General features: G+C 44.0%; 1 protein-coding gene across 5 annotated transcripts in view; it reads left to right on the forward strand.

Annotated features, from left to right (window-relative positions):
• STARD13 (StAR related lipid transfer domain containing 13) overlaps positions 1-25,203 on the forward strand; it is a 290,895-nt gene that overhangs the window by 204,226 nt on the left and 61,466 nt on the right. Inside the window, exon 1 of one of the 5 annotated variants that reach the window (XM_083169806.1) lies at positions 23,985-24,256. The exons of the other annotated variants lie outside the window; for them this stretch is intronic. The gene's annotated coding sequence lies outside the window, so the exon portion shown is untranslated. Of the gene's footprint in view, positions 1-23,984; positions 24,257-25,203 lie in introns of those variants that run through there. 5 annotated transcript variants of the gene reach the window in all.

The following is a 25,203-nucleotide window of genomic DNA, read 5'->3' on the forward strand; positions in this document are numbered from 1 at the left end:
TAGATTACCATTGGTAGCGGACAATTATATCACAAGGATCTGCTGAAGCTGAGACAGTGCAGAACAAAAAGTCTGGTTGACAGTAGATTCATGAAGGAGTCCGGTTGGCGGGCTTCATGGCTTGGGCTATAGAGATAATGTTCTGGATTTTCTTGTGCAACTATTGGATTATCTGTGAGGCCTGCAACCAATCCTAACCCACCTGCTGTGGAACTTCATAGTACTCAATGTCTAGGGTCTTCTCAACAGGGTCCTCACAAGGTAAGTTCCCACATCATCTACTATACCATTTTGATTTATCTGTTTTACAAAGCTGTGTACCAAAGAAGTACATATAAAAGACGGCAGCATCATAGAGGGTAGGACTGGGCTGAACTGTCAAATGCAGGTTTCTTAGGGCGAGCGCAGGGAGGACAGGAACCTGCTGTGGAGCAGAAGGCCAGAAGCTTGCATGATCTTTACTTTCAGTATAAATACAAGACAGCTGGGCTCCACAATCCTTTTGAATTTTAGATAATACGAAAAAAGATGATAATCCTCCCTGCCGCGCTACTCAAGATTGTTACATACAAACTGTGTGAATAGAGGGCAATGATGTTATAAATATTCCTCCAACGTCTTTATAATTAATATGATATACGTTCCTTTCGTTCCTTGTCGAGGATCATGCACCATGAGGAAAAAGGAGAAGAAGATATAGGGGGGTATGCAACCCTAACCATCCCCTCCCGCAGTCTAACCCTAACCATCCCCTCCCGCAGTCTAACCCATAACCATCCCCTCCGGCAGTCTAATCCTAACCGTCCCCTCCCGCAGTCTAACCCTAACCATCTCCTTGTGCAGTCTTATCTTAACCATCCCCTCCCGCAGTCTAACCCTAACCATCCCCTCCTGCATCTTAACAATAACTGCACCTGTGCACCTTAATCCAACCCCTGCCCCCTCCCAAGTACCTAACACTAGACCTAACCCCACTACTTGTCTCGGGGGATGCCACCAACATCATTCTGATCTTTGGGATTTCAACCGCTAGGATTCAGACTGTATCCTCTTAACCCAACCAGACCTTAAAGCAGAATTATAGTTTTTGTTTTAACAACTGAGTTGCTCAGAGCAGAGCAATTAGTAGTGGGGGAACCCTGCTGCTTATTAAATCATTGCCTAGGTTTGGGTTGTTCTAAATGTGCAGTTGTTATGGGAGCAGAAAGTATTGTTCCGTTATGACACAGTCTCAGAGCCATGCCACCGTCTATTTCCTACTGGGAGGTACGTTTACCAGAGATTCCCAATCCAAACTTCCTAAACAGACATGTAATGAGCATGTCCTGTGTAACTAGCATAATGAGGTAGTCCTATTTATATTACCAGAGATAAATAAGAACATTTGATGAATAGTAGACCTCTGTAACTTGGATTTGTTTGGTTGTCCAACTCTGCAAAATGGCAGCCCTGATGTATTATCCCATATAGGCAGATAGGAAACTGCATTTTTATCCTCCTCCAGATTACATTCTGGAGCCAACCATATTTATCATGATGGCTGACATATCATAACATGGATTGCAGAAGCAATAGCAACGGGTAATGTTTCCGGGAGTCCCATCACTGAAGCGACTGGCTGTAAACCTGGGTAGTTGGAGAATAAATAGTGCAAGTACATGTAAATATGTCTGACAGCCTGTGACATTGCTGATGACAATGAATCATTGATCCGGTGCTGTCACGCTGAGGTAAAAAGAGGAAGTTTATATATTCTATTCTTAGCCTCGTGTCCTGGCTTCATATGTCTGTGTGTGTGTGTGTGTGTGTGTGTGTGTGTGTGTGTGTGTGTGTGTGTGTCTGTGTGTGTGTGTGAGAGAGACTGCTACACTGATGGGAATGTGGTCACTGTTGATTTATAAAATTCAAATAAAGTCTTTTTTTTGCTGCAAATTTAAAATTATTTTATTAAAGTAAAACTTCAATATTTTGCAATCAAAGCATACTGCATACAGCGAGTTTGTATGTTCACTTAATATATGCAACACTTTTCTTCCGCAGTCATGACTACCTAAACTTATATTGCAGGGCTATTCAATTACAGACCCTTTTACTCACCCATTAAATGACCTTGGGATAAGTTCCCAGACCTATGGGTTAACAATAAATCCTTGTTAACCGCAGCCTGTGGGCTGCCATGGGCTCTAATTGAATAGCCTTGTGTCTAATTGATTTCCCTCATAGTCTGCAAGCTCCACAAAAGTAAATGAGTGAAATATTTTAAGTAAAGCGCTGTGTAGTATGTGTGAACTATATAAATATCTGGTGTGCAAATTCAGTAAGCCATGGTTTAACTCATGGGGGGAGGAGGGACTAGGGACGGGGATAAAGTTACAGACATGAGAGCAACCACAGCAGTCCAAAGACACCTCCTGCGTGTGTAATCAGATATGAGTATTAACTGCTGCCTTGGGTCCATTTGTAAACTGATCGCAGGTCTGCAATTGAATAGGGCTGTGCACTTTCCCCACAAGATGAAACTGCTTGATGTGCACAAGATTAATGGTTCAAAGAAAGCACATTGTGACATCATGAGATTTTATGCAATTAATCTGGAGAGATAAATCAAGACAAACCTTCTTGTCTTCTTATTTGCAATAAGAATTCCTGGCCAAAATTGCCTGAAGTCTAAATCTATGAAACATTGATCATCCCTTCCCGTTTAACTAAATGAAGTAGATTAATTTATCTTATTCCAGCATTGGGCAACTGTAGGTGAATGCCACACTAGTAAGTGATAGTAATTTTAGTTGGAATATGTTCCCTGCTGAGCGCACATTGTGAGTTTTCCTGAAGTGTAGGTGCTGTAGGATGGCCTTTGTAGCAGTATTTTTACTATATCATGTATGCATTATCCATAAACCTGCAGATTTATGAGCACACTGATTTCATGGGGATGTAAAAGTCAAGACATTTGGAAAACATTTCATGGATAATTTCATTAATTTGCACAAATATAAAGGAATGCACTTTGTGGTTGGTAATTGGCCCTTGTAATGATCCATGATGAGTTAAGGTCCATACACACTGGGTGTTTTTGCCCAGTGTGTATGGATAACGATTATGGGGGAAATTGTTGGGCTGAAAAATGTTCAGTGCATACACACTGAGCATTTTTCGCCCGTTTTAGCGATTTTCTTCGGGGTGGACGGCTTTCCAAAGTGCAACATTATGGAAAGCTGACCCCTCCCTCGGTCATCTGCTGGTAATACTAGCAGATGAGTGGCTGGGCCAGCGATGACGCAATGATAGCTGCCTCGTTCATGCTCTGTGGCTTTCAAGCTGAAAGACGCTCTAACGAGTAAACTGAGCGGCTTTCAGCTGAAAGTCGCCCAGTCTGTACGGCCCTTTATGTTGTAAGGAACAGCAAGTTAAAAAGTGGACATGGACCAGTAACCCACCTGCTATCGGATGTTCTCAAAAACAATCCCTTTCATTAATAACAGTGTTCTATACATTCAGCATGTCAGCCTTAACAGTAAAATAAGTGGGCAGTTTGGGATGAGCGCATTTTATACCAGATGGAAGGGGGTGGTAATTGCATAGAGGTTACTAGAATGTTCTCTGTATTGTATATAGGCCACTGGAATGCTCTCTGTATTGTGTATAGGTCACTAGAATGCTCTAGTCTATGTTATATACCTGCTGCTAAAAAAAAGTGCAGAGAACCAGCACGACTGAATGCTAAATAAGTTAGAGTGTGAAGTATACTTATCAACTTGGATTTCCTTTTTAATGTTCCCTGTATTGTATATAGGCCACTGGAATGCTCTCTGTATTGTGTATAGGTCACTAGAATGCTCTAGTCTATGTTATATACCTGCTGCTAAAAAAAAAGTGCAGAGAACCAGCACGACTGAATGCTAAATAAGTTAGAGCGTGAAGTATACTTATCAACTTGGATTTCCTTTTTAATGTTCCCTGTATTGTATATAGGCCACTGGAATGTTCTCTGTATTGTGTATAGGTCAATAGAATGCGGTAGACTATGTTATATACCTGCTGCTAAAAAAAAGTGCAGTGAACCAGCACGACTGAATGCTAAATAAGTTAGAGCGTAAAGTATACTTATCAACTTGGATTTCCTTTTTAATGGTCTGTGTAACAAATAATGGCAAAACATGATAATGATAAAGATTTCTTACTTTCTGTCAGTGCACTCTGACCCTTTCTGTAACGCATCTCCCAGTCCATGTGTTACTTCAGTATGGAGCACAACGTTCCTGCTACAAGCAATTGCATGTGGTGTTACTTGACATATGATGTCAGCTCCCCCTTGAAACCTGGTTTAGATTGTACATTAATAATACCTGTGCATGTAAAGATCAGCTGTATCTGCTTAATCTTACAGAGTGTACATTGTATTGTCTGGAAGAAAAGGTCCTGGTTTACATCCTGGTGTAGAATAGTTTTTTAAAAAAAATCTAATCATCTGTAACTAAGCACAGATTTGCATTCTTAGCTGTCTAGACAGATTCTCCTGTGTACCATGTTCAGAATTACTTAGAAAGAGACATTTCCAAAAATTGGCGCAAAGGAAAAAGTTGTTGTTCTGCCCGCACTAGTCTCATCAATGCCCCAGATGCATCGCATTGTCGTGTTATTGAACAGCGGAGTCTGAAAACCTAGATGAGTACAAGTTGTTTGCTATCACTAAATAAAACTCTATATTTAACAATAAATATAGTTAAAAGTCTGTGTTTGGACACTCCTGGTATCAGTGGCGTAAGTTCATACCAGTTGCCCGGAGGCAAGATAAATATTAGTGCCCCCAAATAGCTCAATCAGTAAGGTGTCTGTCTCCAGTAAGACAGGTCAAGGGATCTAATACAAGGTGACACTTGCAAAACTGATGTTAGGAGGGGGAGTCAGCCACAGAAGCGATATTGACAGTTTTCAATTAACTGATTCAAACTCAAAGGGGAGGAGAGGTGCCCCCTTGGGAGCAGGAGCCCGGCGGCAGATGACTCCATTGCCTCCCAGAGTTACGCCTCTGCCTGGTATTTGGACACCGTAAGCCTCCTACCAGTTGAGGATTGCCCAGTATATGCATCAGTGATAATCAACATGTACCTTAATAAAATAACATTTAGACGTGAATTTGGCAGAAATGGTCAACTATTTATTTAAATTAGCAAATATATTTAATACTGTAAGAAATAAAATTAAGTGATACCTGATATGTTCTTAACGACTATAGAATATTGAGTGAATAGAGTCTGAGACATAGGAATGTTGAGTTGGCATTTATTAGATGTCGAATATTATAAGATGATGTCTCTTAAGCTATATTTTCTCCAAAATATATATTTTAAAATTAATCTAAATGATGCTTGTCCATTTGATCTTCTCTGTGATTTATCTTCCAGTACATTTTTGTGAGATAATTGATCGTACGTTCCTGATAATGTATTCTCTGTATTGTATTCTGTGCTGTTTATTACTGCAAAACACAATAAAAATTGTTTACTAAAAAAAAAAAATTAAAAGTATGGTGGCAGAGAAAGAATGGCTGCAAAAGCAGGCCTAAATCCAGGAAAATAACACTACTTCAAAACAAACTAAAAAAACTTAGATAACAGTAGGTGTTTATATAATAAGTAGAATAATAATAATAATAATAATAATAATAATAGAATAATGATGGTAGTGTCCATTTTCCTTGATTTACATCTGCGGGTTCCTATTAGGGATTTATCATTATGGAGAATGTATTGAACTTCCATGGCAACCACAGTAACATGGCACATAGTAAGCAGAAAGGCTTTGGAATACTTATCAGAGCTTGTATTTTAAGATCATGTCCCCCATCTGTCATCACATGACATTATTGAGAGCTATGAGACTTTGGCTGTTAAAATGACCTATTAAGAGATTTAGGGGTGTATTCACTGTTGGTCGTTAGGTCCATTCTGTCTAAAACAGCATATTTTACGCCTGAAAAAAAAGTCTAGATGAATTGTAGTATTCACTATCATTTTTTCTAGACAGTCTAAAGCATTTCACCTGTCAACTCTTTTCGTTTGCCTCGCCTGTCTAAATGAGTCATTTAGACTTTTTGTTTCACTTTGTCTAAACTCAGCCATGTTAATCTGATTTAGCCTATTCAGTGTCTGATTGTCTAAATGGATTCTACAGTTTTCAGGCAGGATTTAGACAAAGTGAACTAGACAATTTCTTCTGTCGGGACTGCTCTAAAAAACATAAAATATTATTTTATTTATGTAGTTTTTTAAATGAATCAATGTAATTTATTGTCATTTTGCTTAGAAATACATTTGGTATGTTTATTATTGCCTATATGAATATATTCAGATTTTTTTCATTATTTTTTTTTTGTTATTATATTGAAGTTGTTGATATCCTTAATCCCTCAGGAATTACAGGCTAACATCACCATATTTATAGAATCCACATAATCAGGCTGAGCAAATTACCGTGTGTCTTTCACTTTCATTCAAAAATTAATGTAACTTTGTATCAGGTTCTCTCACTTGGGGATTTAAATGGTTACACAGTGTCTTTTCTGCTCCAATATAAGCCGTATATGACCAAGATAAATTCTCATGTGCAGTCTAAATATTTTTAGCACCCTGCATTATGTAAATGATTCACTTAGGGTTTTGAACAGACATACAATATGTTTCTACTCCAATATAAACAGTATACTACCAAGACCGGTTTTCATGTACAGTATACATGTATTACCGTGCGCTGTATAATGGAGTTTTTAAATGAGCCAGAACTATTAGGTCCTTGGCTGCTACGGTACCTGACCGGTAATTCTGTCAGGATCACCGTACTATTGCAGCCCGTTCAAGAGTCTCCATCTGTCTGTATTCAGTGCGGGTGACATGCTCGGCAGGCCGGCAACTCCGGATCCCGTGCCGTCTGTGTAGCTGTGCGCCAATGTTGGCGTCCTCTCTCCTGGTGCCGTCCACCCGGTTCTCCGGGATTGCGGCTTGAGAATGCAGCCGCGGGGTCCACTAGCGTCGCGGGACACGTGTTTTGCCTATGGGGAAGGCTTCTTCAAGCAGCCCCGGCGGCTGGCAGCAGGCGAGAGCTGCAGGAGTCCTGTGGGGACAGAGACAGCAGCGGTATGGGGACTTGTAGATGGGAAGGCACAGGGTGCACCCCGGAGACCACAAGTAAGTACTGTATGAGAGAGGGATGGACGGAAGGGGGACACAGCCACCGGGTCAGCCAGTATGAAGGGGGAGCGGGTGTCCAGTACACTCCCCTGAATGTGGCAGAAAGAAGCAGGGGAGTTAGGAGAAACTAAAAGTTTACAATCACTGCAGCACCACAGCACCTCTCCTGCATAAGCTAACGGCAGGTGAATTGTACATGCCCCCCTCCCTTCCGCCTCATTGATGTTTTAACGCCAGGAGGCGTTCCGCCCTGTATTCACCCTGAATACACTAATTGGTAAAAGGGTGAAACAGAATCCGCCTGTCTAGCTGATGTAAAAGCTAGAACAGGCGGAACTGAACGCACTAACGCCGGACCCTGAATATGCCCCATAGAGAAGGAGATAATGATTTGTATAAGGACAGAAGCTTGCTTGAATGGTACTATTATGCTATTTACAATTTAAAAAATCCTTCTTCGAGGGATTGCTGCTTTCATTAAATGCATAATTGTCAATTTAGATAAAATCTACCCAGTACTGAAAATGTAGTTCTACTTACCCAGGGTAAGTCTTCCTATGACCGGGTGAGTCCTTCTTAACCCCTTACCGCCGCAGCCTGTTTTTGCCTTCCTGACAGAGCCCTTTTTTTCAAATCTGACATGTATCACTTAAGTGGGGATAACTTTTTTTTGCTTTTACTTATCCCAGTGATTTTGAGATTGTTTTCTCATGACACATTGTACTTCAAGTTAGTGGTAAATTTTGGTCGATACAGTCTGTGTTTTTTTGTGAAAAATACCAAAATGTCGTAAAAAAATTAAAAATTTAGCAATTTGCAAAATGTTAAATTTTCTGCTTGTGAGACAAATAATCATACCACTCAAAATAGTTAATAACTAACATAGACCATATGTATACTTTATGTTTCCATCATTATTTCAACCTCCTTTTAATTTTTTTGGACACTAGGAGGCTTAAAATATGAATAGCAAATTCTCAAATTTTCAAGAAAATTTCAAACACTGATTTTTTTAGGGACCAGTTCAGTTCTGATGTGACTTTGAGGGACTTGTATGTGAGACACCCCCATAAATGATGCCATTTCAAAAACTGCACCCCTCACAGTATTCAAAACAGCATTTTGGAAGTTTGTTAACCCTTTAGGTGTTTCACAGGAATTAAAACAAAGTGTAGGCGAAATTTCAAAATTTCATTTTTTTTGCAGATTTTCAATTTTAATACATTTTTCTAAGGAACACAGTAGATTTTACTAAATGTGACTAAAAATTGATTCCCTCAATTCTTTTGTGTTCATAAATATCCTATATGTGGCCCTAGTGTGCACGTTGACCAAACCACAGGCTTCATAATAGAAGGAGCACCTACTTGATTTTGGAGCCTCCTTTTTATGAGATTATTTTTTAGGCACCATGTAGGATTCTAGGCACCATAAGATGCTAAAAGTTAGGAACCCCCCCACAAGTGACCCCATTTTGCAAACTACACCCCTCAGGGAATTCATCTAGGGGTATAGTGTACATTTCAAACCCCCAGGGGTTTCACCAATTTTGGTACAACTGGGCTGTGAAAATGAAAAATTACATTTTTTTACACAAAAATGCAGTTCTGGCTCAAAATTTTTCATTTTCACAAGGAATGAAGGAGACAAAGCACCCCAAAATCTGTGCCGCAATTTCTCCCGAGTACGGCAATGCCTCATATGTGACCAAAAAATACCATTTGGGTGCATGGCAGGACTCAGAAGGGAAGGAGTGATATTTGGATTTTGCAGCACACATTCTGGTGGAATGAATGGTGGGTGCTATGTCGCATTAGCAAGACCCCCGAAGCACCAATACAGTGGAACCCCCCCACAAGTGACCCCATTTTGCAAACTACACCCCTCAGGGAATTCATCTAGGGGTATAGTGTACATTTCAAACCCCCAGGGGTTTCACCAATTGTGGTACAACTGGGCTGTGAAAATGAAAAATTACATTTTTTTACACAAAAATGCAGTTCTGGCTCAAAATTTTTCATTTTCACAAGGAATGAAGGAGACAAAGCACCCCAAAATCTGTGCCGCAATTTCTCCCGAGTACGGCAATGCCTCATATGTGACCAAAAAATGGCAGGACTCAGAAGGGAAGGAGTGAAATTTGGATTTTGCAGCACAGATTCTGGTGGAATGAATGGTGGGTGCTATGTCGCATTAGCAAGACCCCCGAAGCACCAATACAGTGGAACCCCCCCACAAGTGACCCCATTTTGCAAACTACACCCCTCAGGGAATTCATCTAGGGGTATAGTGTACATTTCAAACCCCCAGGGGTTTCACCAATTGTGGTACAACTGGGCTGTAAAAATGAAAAATTACATTTGTTTACACAAAAATGCAGTTCTGGCTCAAAATTTTTCATTTTCACAAGGAAAGAAGGAGACAAAGCACCCCAAAATCTGTGCCGCAATTTCTTCCGAGCACGGCAATGCCTCATATGTGACCAAAAAATACCATTTGGGTGCATGGCAGGACTCAGAAGGGAAGGAGTGATATTTGGATTTTGCAGCACAGATTCTGGTGGAATGAATGGTGGGTGCTATGTCGCATTAGCAAGACCCCCGAAGCACGGTGAAATGATGAACCTAATAATCCATAGATGTGTGGTATATTTTAAAGCACTCCTTCATACATAGGCCGGGTTTGTCAGGGCAAGTTTCACAGTGGAAAATAGTTTGCTTTCTTATTCCCTTTTTATAGCAAACTTTGCACCTTTTTTGTGTCCTGCCCTTTTTTCCAGTGGAGGGGATTTCGTTAGGGAAATGCTGCCCTGATACAATACGGGGGCCAGTACTAGAAGTACTGGGGCCAGTACTAGAAGTACTGGGGCCCTCTGCCTGCTGGTTCCCAAATATTAGGCCCTTTATGACTTCCTCTTGAAAGTGCATAAATGTCCCCGTCTGGCTGGTAGAACGGAATAGTACGTAAGCGTTATACAGTGCCATCTGGATGATATACACGGCCAGCTTCTTATACCATATTTTTGTTTTCCGCAGGGCACTGTACGGCTTCAGTACCTGATCTGAAAGATCCACTCCGCCCATGTACTTATTGTAATCTAGGATACAAATAGGTTTTGAGGTGTGGGTACTGGTACCTCGTACAGGGACGGAGGTGGTACTGTCTCCGTGAATTGTTGTCAGTATAAGGACATCCCTCTTGTCCTTATATTTGACCAACAACATATTTTCGGTGCATATTGCCCTGCTTTCACCCTTTCTCAGTAATTGGGCAAAGTGCGTTTTTGGGAGGCCTCTTTGGTTCTTGCGCACAGTACCGCAAGCTGCTGTACCTCTTGAACCAAGGGCTTTAAACAGGGGGATGCTGGTGTAAAAGTTATCCACATAGAGGTGATAACCCTTATCCAGGAAGGGGTGCACTAAATCCCAGACAATCTTTCCACTAACACCTACGAGGGAGGGGGGGCATTCTGGCGGTTCAATTCTTGTGTCCTTCCCTTCATATACCCTAAACCTGTGGGTGTACCCTGAGGTACTTTCGCACAGCTTATACATTTTTATGCCATACCTTGCCCTCATATTGGGAAGGTACTGGCGGAATTTAACCCTTCCTTTAAAATGTATAAGTGACTCGTCTACACAAATACATTTTTCGGGGATGTACATCTCAGCAAATTTGGCGATGAAATGATCAATGACCGGCCTGACTTTGAATAGCCGGTCAAAGGTGGGATCATCTCTGGGTGGGCACTGTGCATTATCTTTGTAATGCAAAAATTTAAGGATCGTCTCAAAACAAGTCCTGGTCATGGCCATACGATGAAGTGGGGTGCTGTACAGAACATCTGTACTCCAATATTGTCTAATTTCTGGCTTTTTAACTATGCCCATATGTAACACCAGACCCCAAAACGTCATCATCTCTACTGCATCTACAGGGGTCCACCTAGCAAATGATGACGTGGGGTTTTGAGCAATAAACTGCTGGGCATATAAATTACTTTGGTCCACCATTAAATTTATAAAATCAACAGAGAAAAAGTCAATTTCTTTGAGGCCTGTAGTATCAAATTGGATTCCTGGGTTGGCCAAAAACTCAGGAACCTGGGGCTCAAAATTGTCTGGTGGTGGGGTCCATACGAGATCAATCATTGGGGGGGGGGGGGTCTCAGCTGCTCTACGGGGGCGTCTTTGAGGGGGTCCCTCATCACTAGAGGAGGAAGAGGAGCTTAAGGCGAATGCAAATTCATCGCTTGCATTACTGGCTGTGTCAGAGGCAATAAGAGCATATGCCTCCTCCGCTGAAAACAGTCTTTGCGATGATTGGGACATTTTTATTATTTTTAAGTGTAGTGTTTCAACACGTGTATAGTGTAGGGGGGGTACAAACTTTATTTCAACACGGGGGGTATGTAGTGTGTATGTAGTGCTTTAACACGTGTAAAAAAAAAAAGCTCCTGCGCCAAAAATTGAGCACAGATGTTGGTCAGTAACGTCCGTCACTGATCAGCGCTCAGCGGGCACAGGACACCCACAAAAGCACCGTGGGTGTAAAAAAAAATTTAAAAAAAACCCCACAGCACCCTCCAAAAAAAAAAATTTAAAAAAACTGCTGATGAGTCAAACGCAACAGGAATTTGATCCAAAAAAAAAAATTAGATCAACCCTGTGCCAAAAATGCTGATCAGTGATGTACGTCACTGATCAGCGCTCAGCGGCCACAGGACACCCACAAAAGCACCGTGGGTGTAAAAAAAATGTAAAAAAAAAACCTCACAGCACCCTCCAAAAAAAAAAAAATAAAAAAAAACTGCTGATGAGTCAAACGCAACAGGAATTTGATCCAAAAAAAAAAATTAGATCAACCCTGTGCCAAAAATGCTGATCAGTGATGTACGTCACTGATCAGCGCTCAGCTGCCACAGGACACCCACAAAATCACCGTGGGTGTAAAAAAAATAATAAAAAAAAAAACCCACAGCACCCTCAAAAAAAAAAAAAACTGCTGATCAGTGATGCAACACTGATTAGCAGTGAGGGGCAGCAGGCACACAACTTTTTGTGCAACCTGACAGGGTATATTTAAAAAAAAAACCCTGCACCCCAAAAAAACTTGCTGATCAGTTAATTTATACTGATCAGCACAAAAGGGGGGCAGCAGAGACAAAATTATATAACACAATATTATTCTCTGACACAATGACGCTGCAGCAGCAGCTCAAGTACCAGGAAGTAACAGCAACCAGGAAGCAGCAGCAGCAGCTGGCAGCACGAATGCCACCAACGCTGATCAGGTCAGTATAAGGGCACAGAAGGGCACGGAGACCGCTCTGCACGCTGTTCCTGACCGGAATGGCGGCTGCAGGGCTGTCTCCGGTATTTTCTATGTGGTGTATTGGCTGTGATTGGTCCGTCGGTCCGACGGACCAATCACAGCCTTTGGGGGCAGGTGGGGTGAGGTGGGGTGACCACCAGTGACACCCTTACACCCGGTGGTGATTGGTGCTGTACTTAACAGCACCAATCACCACCGATCCCTGTGTCACCGAGCGACGTTATTCGCCGGTACACAGAAAACGCTGTAATTGGCTGTTCACATTTGAACAGCCAATCACAGCGATCGCCGATGGGGGGGGGGGCATCGATGCCCCCCCTGGGCAATGAGGGAAGATGTCTGCTGTCAGGGACAGCAGACATCGTCCCTCTGTCACCGCGTCTATAGACGCGGTGACAGTTTAATGGCATGACGTACATTTATGCCATGTGTCGGGAAGTACATCCCGACCATGACGTAAATGTACGTCAAATGTCGGGAAGGGGTTAAGGCTCTAATGGTCCAGCTCTTTCCTGCTTTTACAGGGATCTTGCAGCACCATTCTTGTCAGCTGACAACTGTAAAGACATCTTGGGGAAGATGCGCAGCATTAAACCTCCTAAAGAGAACAAGTGGAGAAGTACATTCTATAAAAAACACATATTAATGATTTGAGATACACAGTGACTTAAATATATTGTATGCCTGTGCATATTACACAGCATTAGAGAAAGTAACATAACATTACATAAACAATGCTTATAGCATCGGGTATTGAGTTTGAGAGCCACTGCTCCACCAGGGACGCAGCACTCAGCTTGTCTTTATATGCCCATCCCAAGACTCCTTTTAAACTAGCCAATGGGAGTCTGGGGGCAGGCTCATACATACAGGAGAAGTGAAGCCGAATGCTACCTCCCATGTACAGTGGTGGCTATAAAACTCACGGCGCTGCTGATCCCTAAGGTAAGGCAGCCATCTTAGATACAAAATTTTACATGTATGCAATACTCATCACTTGGCCTGATTCGGACCTGCTTTCTAGGCTGCTTATATTCGCTACCTAGTGAGCAGGTAAACGCCACCCCATTAGGTGCACCACCACCCCCGTACTTACACATCCGCTCGTATGCGGCTGCATGAAAGAAAAATCATACAATGGTCGCTCACCATCAAATGATTTCTCTACCGTTCGTTATGAGCAGTAAGTCTATACTTACTTTTCACATGGCCGCTTTCTGAGGAAGTGGGGACAGGTGCTGATGTCATGTGACGTCAGCCACCCGCCCTGACCAGGTATGCAGAGCGTTTCTATGGGCACTTCTATCGTTTTTTTGTGGGTACGCCCATAAAATGCTGGACGGTCCTCGGTGTCCGCCCCATCAGTGAGCAAACACCCCAGCGAGTGTTAAACTAGTGGCATAATAATAGCCCCTGGGGCTCTGCGGGGCTATCGATGTGCTGCACTGCTGCCAGGACCAGCCTGCCTTACCCCGCTGTTTGCCACCGCCGGGACCCACAGATCTACTTGTCTGCATTCCGGGCACTCCTCCTGGCTCCTGCTAATAAAAAATAGCCCTCACAAAATGTCTGCCTTCTTACAGCAGACACTTTTTGATGATGCTAGAGGGGTCGGCGGCTTCCTCTAGCATCCTCAAAAATGGTCTGCTGTTAGGGGCAGCCATTTTGTTATGGTCAATTTCATTGATAGGAGCCAGCCAGGAGGAGCGCCGGGACCGCAGACAAGTAGATCTGCGGGTCCCTGCAACAGACCCAGTGGCGGCGGGGTAAGGCAGGGTTGGAGGGGGAGGGGGATTTATTTTACTAGGGGGGGTGCACATTTTATAGTTACGCCACTGTGTTAAACTCACTGAAGGTGTTTGTTCTGGGGGTTTGCATGTGCGCATATCCACGCATACGCAAACCCCCAACATTGGCCGAGGAAGCGAATTCAGACTGAATCAGGTCTGAATCATCCCCATAGTTTTGTTTTTAACATTTCATAACACTTTTGGAACCTCCACACTACAGTTTTGCAGTAATCACAAATCTATATATATTATTAGCTGCATTTTCTAAGAATCCATCTCAGACATAGGCAGATGCCAGATATCATTTCCCTTGTACTGTGGGAGTCATTAAGCTGATTACTTTTTCTGACTTTATTGGCTCGTCTAATGGTTCTGTTTTGTTTCTTCGGTAGTGAATTATATACATCAGCAGCATCTGGGTCATTTCTGAGAATATCCTTTATCCAGCATGACTCCATCATCCTGTATGTTGTTGCCAAGATTTGTTGAGAGAATGAGGTTGAGAAAGTACCACCGTGGTTTCCCTAACCATGTTTTCCATGTGCCTAGTTGCGTTACTGTACACAGAGGTTCTGTTGGGCTGCTGCGCTGTCACATGACACATTTAAGTTATTAACACATTGCGGTATTTTGTTTTCTGTTTTTGCTTTGTTCACCTGGTAAATCTAAAATATTATACGGTCCCTTCAGAAATAATTGCCTGTAAAATCTGGGCTTGAATTGTCATTTCTAAATTGTATTTATTAGTCTTTCAAACTGATGGTGGATTGTAAAAGGTGTAATAAATAAAACCGAGTACACACTGGAACAATGTCGGGACAATTTGCCATTTCATAACAACATATCGCCTATGTAGCTTGTTGCAGTGGTTTAACTATGGAGGATGCAGGGGATGCAACTCCCGGGCCGGGCGCTTGGGGGGGCCCACAGGGCAGCAGGCAATCCCCTGCACCATTTATCTCATTTTTAAAAGGCAGAGTTGGCACCACCACTGTCCCATGGACCCATCCTGTGCCCTGCCGTGCTGTCCCCTCCCATCTGATCTCCCGTTTCCCACCCCTCTTTTGCGCTGCCGGGGCTCTATCTAGACCCCAAAGTGAAACACAAAAGAGCTGTCTTGTTGCCGGCACTGTTGTACCGGAGACTCGCCACTGATGAGACCCACCCCCCCCCTGATGCTTGTGCAAAGCATTGAATGTGAAGGAGGACAGAGCAAGATAAACAGTCCACTGATGGGGTTTGGGTTAAAAAATGATGTGTGTCTCAACCATTTGAAACCCCTACTCCTCTGCCCCCACCTCACCTCATCTTACTCCTTTTCTCTCCTTTCTTTTTCTGTGTCCAATCTTTCTCTCTCTCTCTCTCTCTCTCTCTCTCTCTCTCTCTCTCTCAATCTCTCTCTCTCCAGCCCTTCTCTCACTCCTAACTTTTTCCCTCTCTGACACCCTCTTTCTCTCTCTCTATCTCATTCTATTTCATTCTCTCTCCCTGTTCTCCATGACACTTCTCTTGTTCTCTCTCTCCCTGACGCCCTCTCTCACCCTTGGCGGGATGTACTAAAGGGAAAATGCGGTAAACCCCCCGTTTTACCGCATTTTCCTATGTACTATCACCGGTTTGCCCCGTTTTCGCAGGCCAGGGTATCGCCACCCAGAGGGTGGCGATACCCTATAGGTAGTGTCTAGATCCCATGCAGTTTTGGAATTTTTCCCATCATGCCCTGGGTCCATGTATACCTGGAGGGGGAATATAAATCTGTGGCGAGCGAAGCGAGCCACCGTGCCCGAAGCGTGCGAGCGTAGCGAGCCCGCGAGGGTACAATGCTTCAAAAATAAAACAAAATAACCGACACCTACATGAATTACACATAAATTAAAAAACGTTGTGAGGGCATCTAACAACTTCCGCCCTCACTAAACGTCACTTCCTGTAAGCAATACTGCATGGAAACTAGTCTCTACCATACCCTATAGAAGCCTATGGGCTTCTTTCGCCGCCCGACGTACGCCGTCCGCGCGCCGCCCCCCCTCCCGTCCTCCTTTAACCTCCTCCTCCCCCTGGTGTGACAGCCGGGAGGACATCCGGCTTCAGGGGGGAGGAGGAGACACAGGGGGACGCTGGCAGCCGCCGGGAGGTGACGGAGACCCCCGCAGCCCACATCACAGGTATCGCGGGGGTCTCCGTTACCGCAGCCCGATGCTGGCCGCATATGTTAGTACATATGCGGTAGCATCGCGGCGGCTGCCGTGCGAAGGGCGCGGATGTATGTTGATACATCCCGCCACCTGTCTCTATACCTGCCTCTCTCCTGACACCCACTATCTCTCTCTGTCTTTACGACATCCCATCTCACTCACTATTTCTCCTCTTGCTCTCCTTGACATCCCCTCTCTCTGTCTCTCCCCCTTCCTCTTACTGACACTCACTCTATTGCTCCCCTCTCTCCCTTTTCCCTGACATTCTCTCACTCCTGCTCACTGCCCTCTTTCTCGCTCCTGCCACCTCTCTCACTCCTCTCTTTCTCTCTGATTCCCTCTTTTTCTAGGAACCACTCTCTCCCTGACCACCCTTCTGTCCCTTTTGTCGGTCCTCTCTCTCTCTCTCTCTCTATTTTTATTTTCCAACCCCCTCTTGGTTTCTCACTCCCCTCCTTTCTTCTGCCCCCAACCCCCCCCCCCCACACACACACACACACTGGGCATTTTAGTGATAATGGGGGGGGGGGGGCATTAGGGACCCTTTTAAGGTGTGGCTTTGGGGCCCATAAAGTTCCAGTTAGGCCTCTGACTTGCTGTGTACGCTCAGTATGCCCGCTACCATGCGAAATTGTCAGGTTTGATGTGCTTCCTGTAGTATGCTTATGAAGGACAGAACATGATAGTTCCCACCTTCATTAACATCACACTAGGGTGTAAAACAATCTAAGCAATGGCCAAATTAATGCCCGTCGCTCAAGTGTGTACCAAATTTAACAGTACAATATCAGCTGCATATGGAATAAAACCATTTATTGGCACATTTCAGTGTTATCGGTAACTGTGATGCACTGACTGGCAGATAGATCTGTGGGTTTATACAGCTCGCCATACCTTATGTTGTTATTGCCTATTATTTATGTAGCTTTTCTCCTGTAGCACTTAACCCAGTTCAAATTTTGTTTTGCAATTCAGTCTGGTCTAAATGTTTTAATTGATTGTAATTTTTTTTTTCTTATTCAAAAATGGTTTACATTAAATGTTATACGATGTTAATGTTCTTATTTTAAAGTGGCTTCACCATTGGATCTGCTACTAATGCTAGGGATATTGAGCCTGACTAGACGTTGGACCTGAAAGGGTTAACAATAAAACTGAAGGTCAGCTGTTTTATCTGTAGTTCAGATAGGCCAATGATTGATTTTAATGTAAAATAACAACCACACACACAAAAAAAAACATTTAAAAAAAAAATGCTGTCACTCTCCCATTATTCAGAGCAAGTGTGAAGCAAAATTAGCTTTGTACACTAGAGGGCAGCAGAATGTTATGGTATCTACATGTCCCGTGTGGTCATGGACAAAAGGGGACCTGTCTCCAATAGCTGGTAGTCAGATGTTGTTCATGTATGCCAGGGGCACAGTAGATCGCAGGCTAACCCTAAAGTTATGGAGCTGTGGCACTGACACCGTTAGTGATCCCATTATCGTGTGTTCCACTTCCAGCTTCAGCTGCCATACGTGCAGCCTAATTAGCCACATTTTCTATGCCGGTTTACCTACCATTCTATATAGTGCATTTGCTAAGTACTGAATTCGTTTGGAGCATTTGAAATGGTAATTAAATAAGGTACAAATATATTTGTATTTTATTCATTACAATACAAAACTATACAGGCAGAAAAATCTGCTTTATTTGTGTAATGCTGCGAAGGTGGGGAGAGTGGGGGGGGGGGGCTTGGCTGCATTAAGCAGCATGGTCCTTGCTAGCAATGTCTTCTGCTGGGGCAGATGGAGGAGGCCTCTGATGACATGCGGGAGCACGCAGCGTCAGCGACATAGCGTGTGACCCAATGCTGATTCCCGGGTGCCACAAGGCTCCATATAGACTCAGCACACCTGATCCCAGGGAACCAGGCAGCACATATTTTACATGCAGATAGAGCCGGACTCTTCCTTGCTAGCCGCCAGCCCCCACCAGCCGTCGGAAGGGGGCGCACGTGCACAAGCCGCTCGCGCGCCCCGTTCTGACGGAGCTCCCCACCACCGCCTGCCGCCATCGCCGGTCCCCACCGCCGCCATGGACCCCCCTAATGGACGGGGTCAGGCTGCCCAGCCACCAAGTGACTGGGACACGCATGGATGTGAGACGCACGGGGGTCCCAGTCTGATGAAATCCCTCTCCACCAGCGCTCGCCAGCGGGGCGGTTCCGGCAAGTGCTGAGAGTGAATGAGAGGGGCTCCATCTGTACATTATAACATGTATGTTTACATGGGCTTAGCAGTTTCCTCCATGCACTATAAGGTTGGCGCTTCAGTCACAAATGTTTAAAACACAGTTTTATTAGTTTGTCCTTATTTGCATGAATAGTTGTGTTTCCGACACTTATGCCCAAATAGCCACTGCAACTGGCACCAGGGTTTTAGTAACCACCAGTTAGGTCTGTTTTGGCACACCCCTAGTTATGGTCTTACACAGGAGGAGTACCAGGTTGCTATACTAAAGCCCTAATTCCAGGGTAAATATTATCACCCCTCCCCACTTTTTTTTTTGTGTGTCAATGTTGACATTTGTCAACATTTACCCCCAATTAGTGTAGCCCGTACCCTTGTATGGCTCGGTTTTCTCGCCATGCTTTGGGCATGGTGCCTTCTTGTGCTCAGCACATGTTACCATTCCCAATTGGAGTCCTCGTGGTTGTTAAAGTAAGAAAAGTCTAGAAAATGGGAAAATATGTGAAACAATGTTGATTTTTTTTCATGTGTCAATCTTTTTCATCTTGACCTTTTGCCGGTGTTGATCTTTTGTCAATGTTGACATTTTGCCAATGTCGACCTTGTGCATGCCGACCTATTTACTGTCTACCTAGACAATGTAGACCTATCAATTGGATAATGTTTGAATATATTTGCATAAGTGGCCGTGCCTGAGATGCTTCTTCCAATCACATGCAGGCTGCATCATTATCATTAGTATGCACCATACCGCAGGGTTTTATCACCTGTATGTTAGGCCCCTCTAGTCGTAAGGCCCCCATACACCTATACAATTTGGGCATTTTCGATCCCGATGCGTTGGCGGAAAAATCATGTGAAAAGTGCCCAAATTGTATGTGCCAACCCCCTGATTCCAATCTAATGCGTGGTCCCCTGCGCATCAGATCAGAGCCTGCAAGGGGCTTCAATGCGGGTCGGGATTCCCTACTGTCGGTAAGTCATACCATACCCACTGTACTTTAGCCACTTTTGCACACCTCCATTCTACAGCTCTTCCAACATTATTCAGTATTATGGCCCTCACGGGACGATGACAGTAGGATAGAGAAGAGTTATGTACGTATATACCACTCTTCTCCCCATCTCAGGCCTCCTATACATACGCAGCCCCAAGTCATGCTTATGGCTGAAAATACACTCTGCTAGCAAAATAAATCTGATCTATCCCAAAACAATATACAGAAAGTGTGCTTACAGTAGGTAGAATATCCTTAACGATGTTCTGCCTAAATATACCCTGTTGTATGTGATATTTGGGGCTAGGTGGAGGCAATTGGATTGATAATGGAATATTACACACCACTTAGTTACAGCTGATCTGCTATTTACCGGTAGCTAACGCCTGCTTGAGTTAATTAGTGTTTAACAGCATTATCCAGTCTTTCGGCAGAGTCTGGCGTGTTTGACCACACACAGTGTTGCTGCTAATTAAAAATGCTGTATCAGATATCTTGTTCATATCAAGCTGTGTAGCAATAATAAGCTATGCAAGTATAATAGTACAATTCTATGCATGGCAACTACAACGACTGACGCTGGGTGCACACACAAAGATTTATCTGTCCAATCTGTCTGGTGGGGACAAAAATCTGGTAATGTATGGGAGCATATGACAATCAACCATTTGCTCCCGAATGCTGGGAAATACACCATCAACACTGTGGGGGGGTATTCAATCTCAGCCTTTATTTCCATGGGCGTCGCCTATTCCATGCTGCCGTTTCTGACAACATTGAAGACAGATTACAGATCAGATTTAAGAACAAGTCTGTTTTATCGGAAAAGGGCGCAGATGTCGAATACACAGCAATTTTTTGACAATCCGGGTCCGTTTTCGCACTTTCCAACTCTCAACCGCCGGAACATTGAATTCCTGGTGTCAAGTTACAGTCGAGCTGAGCGAAAACGGCCCGGGATTCCAACTGTTGGGACGTTCCAACAGTCGGAATCCTGGATTGAGTACCACCCTTTATCCGTTATTTTACATCATACATTACCAGGGAAGTTCAGGAACAGAGAATTTTGTCCTCATGGAGAGGGTCAGGTAGGCAAATATGATCTATATTGCAGTGTAAAATTAAAGCAGCCAGTATTTACTCTGCACAGAAACAAAATAACTCGCCCAAATGTTGTCCATTAGAGAGAGAATTTGTTTTTGCACAGGAACCAGAATCAGGCCCTTTGTATGTTGATTTAAACATGCCCAAATTGATAAAAATGCAATGCAATTTGTGTTCAACTCAGAATCGGTCCCATTTGTGAGGTGAGCACACGTCCATATGTAATAGGCCAAAAGGGGGATTTGATTTGAACAATAGATAATGCAATTTTACTTTATGATATCATTTACATTGAGCAGGGACTTTGCATTTCTATGAGTGTAAGTTTCTTTAGTTAGCTAGCATACAGCATGGCAGACTGTGCACTGTATAAATAAGAAAAAATGGGGCAGATGTATTAAGCCTTAACAAGAGATAAATGTAAAGGTGCCCATACACGGTCCGTTTAACGGATCCGTTCGGCACTTAATTAGCACGCATCGCATCGGATCACATCCCTAGTGCATGCCTTGTGCATGCACTGTGATCCGATGCGATGTGTACCTAGTACAAAAAGTATGTGCAGCACATACTTTTTGTACCGTACGATGAGATGCACAGGAGCGCGCATCTCATAGTACAGAACGGACGGTCCGGGAACAGACCGTCTATGGGCACCATAAGGGTGATAAGGAGAGATAAACGTCCAGCCAATCAGCTCCTTACTGACTTTTTTCAAACACAGCCTGTAACATGGCATTTGGCAGGTGATTGGCTGGACGTTTATATCTCCTTATCACACTTGCATTTATCTCTTGTTAAGGCTTAATACATCTGCCCCACTATGTGTTACTAGGGGTTACAGCACCACTAACCACAGGAGATCCTCTTTCTGAATCATTTCACCCATTTACAGTAATTGTTCCAGTTTGGCATCACAGTTGCAACATTTTATGGACTTATCTGAGCACATTACGCGTTACAACCTCAAATTACAACAGTATTTTCCCAGAATATGGCAATTAGCTGTACAATAGCACTAAACCTCTCCTTACACACATCTGAGCACGTTACTCACTACAACCTCGTATACACTAGTGCTATTCCCAGAATATGCTGTTAGCTGTACGACTGCTCTAAACCTTTGCTTACGCATAATGCAGCAGCTGGCAACAATTACGTATATTACCAGAAGCTTGTATTGAAATATACCAAAATCTGAGCAATGCCATTTTCCACTGCAATAAAACACAGGGTAATAACACACACAGGGTTACACCACACCACACTGCACCAGCTATCGCACAGGATTACAATGTGTCTCTGATGCAGGGAGGGTTTCAGTGCAGGTTGTATACAGTACAGGATACAGACCCTCATTCTGATCGAGTTGCTACATTGCAAATTCACAGGGGTGACCGATTCTGTAGATCTGCGCTTAAGCTGATATGCGTATGTGCAGGTCTTCACTGTGGGCAACCTTGGAGACTTGCAGCGCAGGTTGGATACAGGATGGGCTGGGTACACCAATAGTACAATTTCTGTGACAGGGGGTGTGGGCAGTGCAGGGGTTCTGGATGTGTCCTCAGAGTGGGGTGGTGGCAGTACAGGAGCGCTGGCTGTGTCGGCAGTATAGGTGTGATGGTGATGTACTCAGTTTGAGGGTGGCAGTGGTGTCCTTACTTCAAAGGAGATTATGGTGCCTGCAGTGCAGAAGTGCCTGTGTGTCAGCATTGTGGTGCAGTGGATATGTCGGGAATGCCAGCGGTATCCTCAGTGCGCAAGGTGGCTGTTTCTGGCAGTGCAAGGGGACCATCAGTGCAGGAGTGCCAGTGGTCTACTTAATGTGTGGTTGCCTGAGGAGTCAGCAGGACGGGGGTGGCGGAGGGGCAGTCTTCAGTGCAAGGTTGGAAAGTGGTGCTATCTATCTTATGCATGTTGTCAATGGGAAACCGCTGAGAGCTGTGACAGGTGATTCTCTCAGCTTATTAGCGAGTGCCCATTGATTTCAATGGGACTTTTCCCCGTTTCAATGGGACTTTTTCCCTGAGTCCACCAAACCCCGTCTTGCGAATGGTTGGCTGGCGCCACCCATCCGCAAGCGCAATTTGCATGAAGGGCATGCGAATGGATGTTGCACAGTAACATCCATTCGTGGGCCAGGGGAAACCTTCCACATATTTCGATTGCTGACCATCGAAAGATGTGGAAGGTGCAAACAGGTTGCTCTTAGCAACCTTACATATGCGTGCACGTTCAGGGGGAGGTGGGCATGCAGCTGACATCCGGTGATGTCAGCTGCCCGCCCCCCTGTCCATCCGTCCGTCATGCACGCATTAGCAAGAGAACGCTCAGCATTCTTATGGGAACGCCCATGAAACGCTGGGTGTACCCATATGCTAATGGTGCTGCCCTGTGCCCCGGTACTGTACCTGCCGAAATGCTGCCGCATATGTACTGACATATGCGGCTAGCATCGGGTTGCGGTGACGGAGACCCCCGCGATACATTTGATGTGGTCTGCGGGGGTCTCCATCACCTCCCGGCGGCTGCCAGTGTCCCCCTGCGTCTCCTCCTCTCCCCTGAAGCCGGATGTCCTGCCGGCTGTGACACCTGCTGGGGGAGGAGGAGATCAGGAGGGGGGGGGGGGGGGGCGCGGACGTCGGGCGGCGATAGAAGCCCATAGGCTTCTATAGGGTCCCTGCCAAGCGAAATGGGGCGGACGGGTGATGGTAAATAGGAAAATGCGGTAAAACCCCTGTTTTACCGCATTTTCCCATTTTCTCGTCCATTATCCTATTAAAGGGCTAGATGAGGATGGCTCTATCTGTACACACTGAACATGTTTAGTGATTGTAGCACTATGTTGGTTACGCGGTGACGTGCAGCAGAGGTGGTGCTGGTACTTTGGCATTTCCTCTTTTACATACGACTTCTGACCTATGGGTGACGCAGAGAGAGAGAAATAGAGAGAGGTGATTAATGTGGGTGAAGTTTCCCTTATCTACGCATCTACAACAGATTGGTTCATTTGTAACATAGCAGCCTCATCTCGAAATGAAATCACACACTGTTCCTATTGTCATCTATCTTTTACAAACATGTAACAGGCAGACGAGAAACGAGGACATGTACTGACTATGAATCATATAACTGCTTCCATCACTCTCTTCCTTACTACAAGCAGCTGTTTGAAGGAACGTGCAGAATTCCAGCTGCTAACTGCAGTTCCTCAATAACAATAGGCGGAGTCTGTGTGATTGGGAAAACAGCCGCAGCAGCACTGGCTGTGCTGGTAATGATGTAGTGCACAGCTGCACACAGCATCTCTCGGATATACTAGCTGTTAGACTGGATTGTAGTGGAGCAGAGAACGCTGGAGGACAGTGCAGCGCCCCAGGACATGATACAAGAGGAAACTATTCTTTCCAGGTACTGATCACCATATATGTTATGCAGCATCACCTTTTTGTCCTCCTCTGTCACTATTCTCTGGGGTGTATATATTCTATATGTGCAGGAATAATAAGCAACAAACAAATGCCCCAGGTCCTGCTGAACAACTCCCATTACCCGGAAATGTCAGGAGTTGTAGTCTAGAAATTGTTGCATCCCTATTGTTGTCTGTCTTTGTTCTGTGTGAGCCAAATAGTGAAACTTATCCCTAACTTGTATAGTATTACATGTTTTGCTTCGCGATATAAGAACACAAGGAAAGACTAATGACCAGTGTTATTAAGCACTTTGTGATTTATTACGCAGCAGGGTTTTGTTAGTAAAACAAAAAGAGGGAAATTGCAACGAATGAAAGTTTCACATGTTTATCAAACAATATGTCACTATGTGGTAAGTGCTTTGCAATGGAGGCTCTGAGAGGCGGATAATTACTCATATTTCCAGAAGTTACTCTGTAGGAGCATTGTTCTCTGAAATAATATATATATATTTTTTCATCCAATGGTCCCTGGCACTCTGGTATAGCTCTCGCTGGGGCAATCCTGCTCCAGGTGCCTCTCCCCGAGGTGTGAGCCTCAGTAAAGAAAGAATATGTTGTATTTACATTACAGCCAGTCTATGGGGTATATATCCCATTCCTCAGGACTGTCTCCTGAGTGCCATCCTTTATTTAAAAAAATAATAATAATAATATATATATATATATATATATATATATATATAGTTTATGTGTCAAACATTGAGAGTGATAAAGTATCAGATTCTGTCAAGCTGTGCTACAAGTAACATGACAGAAGCTGATTGGTTGGTATGTTATCTCTGTAAGGATTGATACCTCTCCCCTGAAATGACTTCTGCATTCTCCTACTTGGCAAACACTGACAGTGTTATTTACTATCATTGCTTGCTGGACTATAGAAAAC

Source organism: Crinia signifera, chromosome 2 (assembly GCF_055691185.1).
Source record: "Crinia signifera chromosome 2, ASM5569118v1, whole genome shotgun sequence".
NCBI classification, from domain to species: domain Eukaryota; kingdom Metazoa; phylum Chordata; class Amphibia; order Anura; family Myobatrachidae; genus Crinia; species Crinia signifera.